This window comes from Parasteatoda tepidariorum, chromosome X1 (genome assembly GCF_043381705.1).
Source record: "Parasteatoda tepidariorum isolate YZ-2023 chromosome X1, CAS_Ptep_4.0, whole genome shotgun sequence".
In the NCBI taxonomy this organism is placed as follows: domain Eukaryota; kingdom Metazoa; phylum Arthropoda; class Arachnida; order Araneae; family Theridiidae; genus Parasteatoda; species Parasteatoda tepidariorum.
Genome location: NC_092214.1, coordinates 73,745,847 through 73,753,892, shown reverse-complemented (window position 1 = coordinate 73,753,892; position 8,046 = coordinate 73,745,847). Strand labels below are relative to the sequence as shown.

At 25.8% G+C, this 8,046-nt stretch overlaps 1 protein-coding gene across 1 annotated transcript in view; it reads right to left on the bottom strand.

The window, feature by feature from the left end:
- LOC107448390 (oplophorus-luciferin 2-monooxygenase non-catalytic subunit-like) overlaps positions 1–2,502 on the bottom strand; it is a 53,919-nt gene extending 51,417 nt beyond the window's left edge. The window contains exon 1 of the mRNA XM_016063562.3: positions 2,234–2,502. The gene's annotated coding sequence lies outside the window, so the exon portion shown is untranslated. The remainder of the gene's footprint in view (positions 1–2,233) is intronic.
- Between the last annotated feature and the right edge of the window lie 5,544 nt (positions 2,503–8,046).

Here is an 8,046-nt window from a genome sequence, read left to right as displayed (position 1 = left end):
TATATGCCTATAAGCCAGGAAAATGACAGCATAAAAACCTACTCACCTTGAAAAAATTTTTGAAATAGATTTTGAGCCAGAAAATTGGTTCTTTATTCATGCAACAAGACATGTTCAGATAGGAGGGTATCTAATCAATCTATTAACATTAGATATTGATTCCTGGCTCTATCTATTTTGGTTATAAATCACTAAATAAAAGTAGCCAGGAAAATGACAGATTTTCATGGGACAAACAAATTATTGACAGAAAAAATTATTTTAAACGAAGTTTTAGTAAACAATACCCTCTGTGTATGTTCTAGAAATGCTTACATAGGATAAGATAAAAAAAATTAGATTTTGAAAAATGTATGGGAAGTTTTGAAGCTAGTTATTATTGGAAATATTGTTTGGGACATGCCAGGAAAATGACATTTTGATATTCAATTAACTTTTTTAAGTATACAAAACAGTCAATGCTAGTGCAAAGTCATTTTAAAATGCTAACAGCAATGCTATTTATTAATTTTTTTTGAAAAAAAGTTCTTTTAGTATTATAGTATTAGATCTTGGAGCAAGGGACAGTGAATTGTCATGCTTCGTGAGAATCACCCATATATAATTGATTCTCACGAAGCATGATACATATGATTCATATGATTCTCGAAGCATGATACATATGATTCTCGATTTAATTAATGTGTCTTAAATTAGTTTTCTCGTTCACGACGCATAAAAATTTTCAAATGAGAGTAGATAACCATGTAGTTACGTTTTTTAGGTAATGTCAAAATTAGACAGAGATGTCTGAGTATTAAATTTGGTTATTATGAAAATTCATTTCCGGATAAGTATCTAACGAAGAGAAATTTCTGCATTAATAATGAAAAAAAATCTGTTTACTGAAAATTAAAAATAAATGTTTTCTTAAGAAGACTATTTATGAATTTCCTTTTTAAATTATTTTCACGTGTATTTTGAAAGAAAAATAAATAAATACTGATATCATGAAATATTTCTTTTTTTGTTGAAATTTACTTTTCGGAGGAATGGATTATTAGTAAAGTTTAAAAAAAAGGACTGTTTATTTTCTTGCGGAAATTTAACATATAATTTTTAAATTATTTATTTATTAGTAAATTAGCTTAAAGTACTTGGTACGTATTTTTCCTAATAAATTAATAAAAAATATTTTATTCTGGAAACTAACTTGAAATTGTTTAGAAAAAATAAATTTGATAAAGAGTTTTCAAAACAAATTGATAAACAGATCTATAAAACGATTTGATTAAAAAAAAAGAGGAAAAAGAAAGTATATTCTTTCGTTGCTGTTATTTTCTTTCTTACATACTAATTATTATTATTATTATTTTGCAATGAAACAAAAATTTTATTAATTTAGCTTTTAATATCGTATTTGCATACAAATATTCTCTATTTCAAAGGCAATGAAAATAAATATTTGAAAAAAATAATAATTTTTATTAAAAGATCCAAATAAAATTTTAAAAAATATATTTACTTGCGCTTTATAGTATGTTACCAGATTCAATTTTAGCTTTGATTTTTACAACATCATTTATTTAATAGTATTTTCACAAGATTAAATTTTACCTTTGATTTTTCAACATCATCCATTTTACTGATTACTTAAAAAAAAATGTATAACATAAATTTTTTGCTAACATATCATTTATTAGGATTTATATCTATTTGCTAAATTAAATTAATTTTGTAAGCTATTTAATAGTATTTAATAATTCTTTTCACATTTACAATTCAAATTTCAATAACGATAAAAAAAAGAATTACCAAATATGTTAAAAAATGATATTGAAGTTATGTAAATTTATAAACATTGACCACACTTTCACATAACAGTTACAATATTTTATTTATCATTTCTAGAATCAGGGGTCTGTTCAGGCCAAATTTACTACCGTTTAGGGGTACTTTCACAAATTCAACTTAAGGAAAAACGGTAGTTTCAAACAACTTTTTCTTAAAACTTTATTCTTGTTTACCACAAGAAACGATATATCCATATTTTTGTGTTGCTTTTTTAATATAAATTTTAATTTTCACAAATTATGTCTAATTTTTCACAAAATAGGTACCTATCAGAAAAATCTAGACAGACTCCTGTAGATAATATAAAAAAAATCCAACAAAAACAAACATCTATATTAACATCTCATTACAAACATGACATATCATTTAGATCATACTGAAATAGGATATATTTACTCACTTGTACATCTTCCCAGGTAGCAAAAAGATATGATCTAATATTAGAAAGATGCAATATAATACTGCCGTGCTAATAAAACGCAAAACTCTTGAATCCTATCTTCTATTATTAGAACTAATATGATATAAAATTATATAGTATTCGATCTAACATTCGAACTTTCAAAATAATCATCTATTTCATTACTTTTGGTACAGCGCCACATTTTTGTGAAAGGTTATCCCATGTTATTAATAAATAAATATTTATTTATGAAAGAAAACAATAAATTAATTATTACTTAAAATATCATTTTTAGCCTTTGCAAAGGAAACGAAAGATAATATTAGTGGTAGTTTGCGAACGATTGAACGCGAAAAACTTTTTCAACTGTTGAGTTGTATGTAACTTCTTGAAGTTTGTGTACGTCGCCATCTTGCTCGAGCTTGGCAGCTTTTTTTTCCAATTACGTAAGGTATTTATAATTTAGTAATTATTTGGAAACTTTGCAAATTTTAATGATAGTTACATGAAACGGTAAGAAGTATTGTAAGTAATGATGTTTTTGCTTTAGTTAAAAATCATGTATCTAATAAAGTCAGTTAATATTATGAATTGTGATCATTATTGTTCGCACATAGTAGTTGACTTCTCTGTCAACTTATTGTCTAGCTATAAATAATAAGTAATGTAATTAGTTCAAAATATGCTTGTAAAACAACGTTTGCTAAGTAATTCGACTGTGACAAAGTCTTTCTGCAACAGTGAAAAGGATAAAAATAATTGTCTTTAAATAAATTAGCCAAGTTAAAACAATTAGAAAATTAATGGTCTGCTACTTTTACCTCAGTTTAAACCATTACATTCTAGAATGTTTAGCGTTCAATACAAACAATATTGTTCCAGTATTAAAATTTCATGTCTAAAATATTGTAAAACAAAGAATTAAACATTTTTATTTAAATTTCTTGGGGATATTTCAGTATCGTGATCTATCCTGCCAAGTGCAATCGCTAAATAGATTTTAAACTTGCAATTTTTTTAAAAAAAAAATATGTATGTTTGCCCGGGGTTATACCTTTCGAGTTTGTCCTATTCTGTAATGTTTCTTTTAGTTTAATAAACATCTATTAAATATTTATTATAATAATAATTAGTCTAATAAATAATTATTGTTTAATAATGTTTTTAAATAAATTTCTATCAGATATAATCTGAGACTAAAAATTTAATCAAACGATAAAAAAATTAATGTTATGCATACTGACTTTTAAAAAATGTTACGTAAACATATTTGGGGGAGTGGTAAAATATAATTAATATATATATTACAACTTTGTAATATGAGAATTGTTAAAGAATTCTCCTTCTACATGGTTTTTTCAACCATAAATTGATGATTTTGAATTCTTATAGCATCTTTTAATATTGATGCACTTATACGAATTTTAAAATAAGCATTTATTTGTGTAAGATTTTTCGGCACTCTTTTTGTTGATTTGCCACATAGCGAGTAGTTATTTTCTGGTCTAATAAAGGAAGTTGAAGGGTTTTGCAATTTGATTTTTTATTTTTTTTAAAAATATATGATACTTTGTTTGGAAGTGCTTATGAGCTAAATTCTTTCAGTTGATCTCCTTCCCATTGTGTTATTTTTTGTATGACACTAACGAAATTTTTCTTACGCTGGTATCGATACCGGAATTGAACCATTTAATTTCGTTGTAAAGGATATTAAAATTTCTGAAAAACATTTTCAAATTAAATAATTAAAGTTTCAATTAAGTATTCAATGTGTAATAGTTTTAAAATTTTTTTTTCATTGTAAAATCTAATTTCTTTTCTTTTTAAATTTCAGTAGGGGAGTGTCGGGTACCCCGCCCACTGTCAATTTCATATGAATAGAATATTTTTTCAAGTCAATATGGGCCATCGGACATTAATTGTTATGTTAAAAAAAGATTATTTTCAAAGTTTCAAGTATTTATGCAGCTGGTAACATGGTAAACAATAGTTTTGAAAATATGTTGAATACAGTAGTCATGAAATGAAGAAAAATTGGTTGAATGTTTCGATTAAACTTCATTTTAATACTAAAAAAATAATTTTTTCCATACATACAGCATTAAAGTATGCAGTCTTAAGTTTAATTTGCGCAAAGAAAGAAGTTTATATGTGAAAAATTGTTCGAGCAATTACAAATTTACAAAAAAATTGGATTTCGGGTAGCCCCGGTCACATGAATGTCGGGTATCACTGCCCAATTTTATTTCGTCGATNGCAGTATGGCTTACAATTTCTGATGTACACCACATTGTGAAAACTTAATTCATGTGTGTGGGCTGGTTTATTAAATAAAACATACTCACGCTTAAGGTTGAATCCTTTCTTATTTTGTGATAGTCCGTAGGCAGTCAAAGTAATATTCGTGTAGCATTCCTGAATGCACTCCTAAATTTTATACAAAATATAATGATTATTTCGCAAACAAAGTGAGCAAAATGTTGTAAGCAACATATAGAGCGCAAAGGACCACTTTTTTTTCTTTTGTTTTATTTTCTCACCCATCCCTTAGTCCACTCAGACTTTTTTTTTTAAATAATTTTTAAAAACTCCTTTTGGGCTAAAAGAATTATTTGCTGAGATTAATTCTTTTCAAAAAAATTTTTCAATACTGTTGATGTCACTACAAAATACAAGATATTTGTTAAATTTGTCATCGTTTTTGTTTCGATATCTGACTCAGCAGCATTTTTTTTATGCTTAAGCTTTCCTCGTGTATCGCAATCACTGGCAGGTGGTATAGATTGGGGTTTCCTAATTTTGACGTTTTCGATGAATTTTTGAACTTTGAAATAGTTATCTGATAAGTTTCTTTTTAGTTTTCCGAATAAGAAGCAAAGAAATAAATTTAAACAATTCTTAAATATCAAACTCTTACTTTGAGTACTTGACTTTTTCAAATTTTCAACAGAATGTTTTCAGTTTTTTCTGAAAACATCGCCATTTTAAATCTCTTAGCTCCATAAAATTTTAGTTTTTAAACTTCCCGTTCAGAATAAAGAAAATCGTGGTCATTCCTTTATATCTAAACATCCCATACTTTAGCTCGAAGTTTGATTTTTTTTTTTTTTTTTTATTAACATATGATAGTTTGCTTGAGAGTGTTTATGAGCTAAACCTCTTTTGTTAATCCCCTTGCCACTATGTTACGTTTTGCTTTTCGTGTGGCTCTACCAAGATTTTTTGATGAAGTATAGATACCGCAATTTACTCATTGAATTTCTTTGTAAAAGATGTTACAATTTTTTAAAAACATTTTCAAATGAAATAATTTAAGTTTAAAATAAATAATCGCATAATTTCTACTAAAATTTTTATTTTTGCCATTTTGTCTGAGCTCAAGGGGGGTGTTTAAACCCCTAAACCCCTCCCTTGCGTACGCCACTGTATAGCTCTTTATCTTCAAGAAAACCTACTACGAAGAAATTGATTTCAAAAGAAACTTCTTCTCTGAGCCAATTCAATATTTGAGAAGAACAGTTGGATACTACACACACTATGAAATCGCACATTATGATGGACAGCTGGTAATTCTAAGTTCGATCGTTCTTACAGTCAATGTATACAGTGTGGATATTCAGCATGGACTACTATAAATCTGTCATAGCGAAAAGTCCTCATGTGACTTTTCTTACACACATTATTATATTTATTTCGTATACACATGTTCTGAACATTTCATAAAAGCTTTTAATTACTGCTTAGAAATATAATTTCAAGTAAATAAAGACTTACAATTGGATGAATAAGCTCAAACTGTATCAGATATTTCTAAAGTCATGAGAAAAAAATTTATTTTATTTAATAACAGTTATGTACTTTTAATTTGTGTTTTATCGTGTGTGTTTTAATTTGTGTATTTAGGTTATCGACGTTAGTTTTAAACAATGAAGGTAATGTATTGCATTTACAATTGGATGAAGTTGATTTTAAAGTGTGTTTGGTTTTTCAATAAAATTATTATACTGTGAAATAGTTATGTTTATCTTAGATTTTTTTTCTGCATTACTGTAGTGTGTAATTTTTTCTACGACTTAGTATTAAATCTTCAACATTTTAAAATTTTGATTTGTCAGGTACGATTTTTGTATTGATAAAATGTAACGTTAGCAAATCTTTATGAGTGCTTAAGTGTCATGAAAACAGTTGAATATATTTAAATTTTGATTATTTTAATCAGACGGCATGATATCGGAAGCAATTTTCTTTTAACGCTGATTTTAAAGTTTATCTCAAAATTGTAAGTATTTTTATTATTTTAATTTCAGAAATTTTCTCCTGATTATTCATTTGAAATGTTAGATAAAAAGTTTGCTTTTTTATTTTTATCATGTTTAGAATAATATAATTGTCAAATAATTCTAATTGTAAACATTTCTTTGACTTTAAGCTGAATAACATTTAAATATAGAAAATTTTCACATGATTATTCATTTGAAATTTGAGACAAAAGGCTAGCTTTTTTATTTTTATCATGCTTAAAATAATTGTCAAATGATTCTAATCGTAAAAATTTCTTCGACTTTAAGCTGAATAACATTTTAATTTTCACATGATTATTCATTTGAAATTTGAAATTAAAGGCTTGCTTTTTTATTTTTATCATGTTTAAAATAATTGTCAAATGATTCTAATCGTAAATATTTCTTCGACTTTAAGCTGAATAACATTTAAATGTAGAAAATTTTCACATGATTGTTCATTTGTAATTTGAGACAAAAAGTTTGCTTTTTTATTTTTATCACGTTTAAAATAATATAATTGTAAAAAATTTCTTTGACTTTAAGCTGAATAACATTTACATTTAAATGAAAATTCCCAATCAATGTAGAAAAGAATAATGCTTAAACTTTCTTCTGAAAGGTTTCTATATTCTTTGTAAAAGGTTTGTATATTTTTTGTAAATATTAATATTTAAAATTTAGCTGAACATTTATTTACATTATTGTAAAAACAGAAAATTTAAATCAACGTTGAGAAGAATCTTGTTTAAAATTTTATATATAAGGTTCTTTGCGAAAGCAACTTCTTTAAATGCATAATACATGTTTTTTCAAGGCTAAATCATCTATACCAGGAACTTGGACTCCAGCATTTGCTTAATTTTTCTAATTTTATTTTCAGAAAAGCTCTGTTTAAAATGTTTTCATGTTACGCCTGCTTTTTTTTTTAAACCTATTTATGTCATAACGCATACTATATAATCAGAGAAAAATGTGCAATGGAATTGTCTGAATCAAAAATCTATTTTGTTACAGTAACATTCTCAAAAGAGTAATTGATTGTAGTCAAATTTTTATCATTAATTCTAAAGGCAACTTTTAAAAGATAATGTACTGACAGTTTTGAAATTAAAATGTTATGTAAATTTTTTGCAAAGGTTGTTAGTTTAATAGAACATAACACCTTTAAATAATTATCGAATTGATGAAAATTTCTGATGAGCCCATAAAAGTTATTTTAACATTATAAAAAAAAAATTAGCAATTTTCATGATATTAGTTGTTTTCCTGGTTTCATTCCCTGGAAAAATTTCTACCTTGCATTTGAGTTTTGTTTTAAGGTGTTTTCCTAAATGAAATTTCAAATACTAAAAAAATAAAGTTACGTAAGTATTTCTCCGTTTAATTTCAGTGGAAGAAAAAATGTGTAAATCTATTGAAGTAAGTAATTTGAGTATATTTTAATTATGTTCTTTATTGTGTCAATTATTGCAAAAAATGACAACTTAAAAATTGAACAATTTTATTTTAGAATTATAAGGGGGGGGG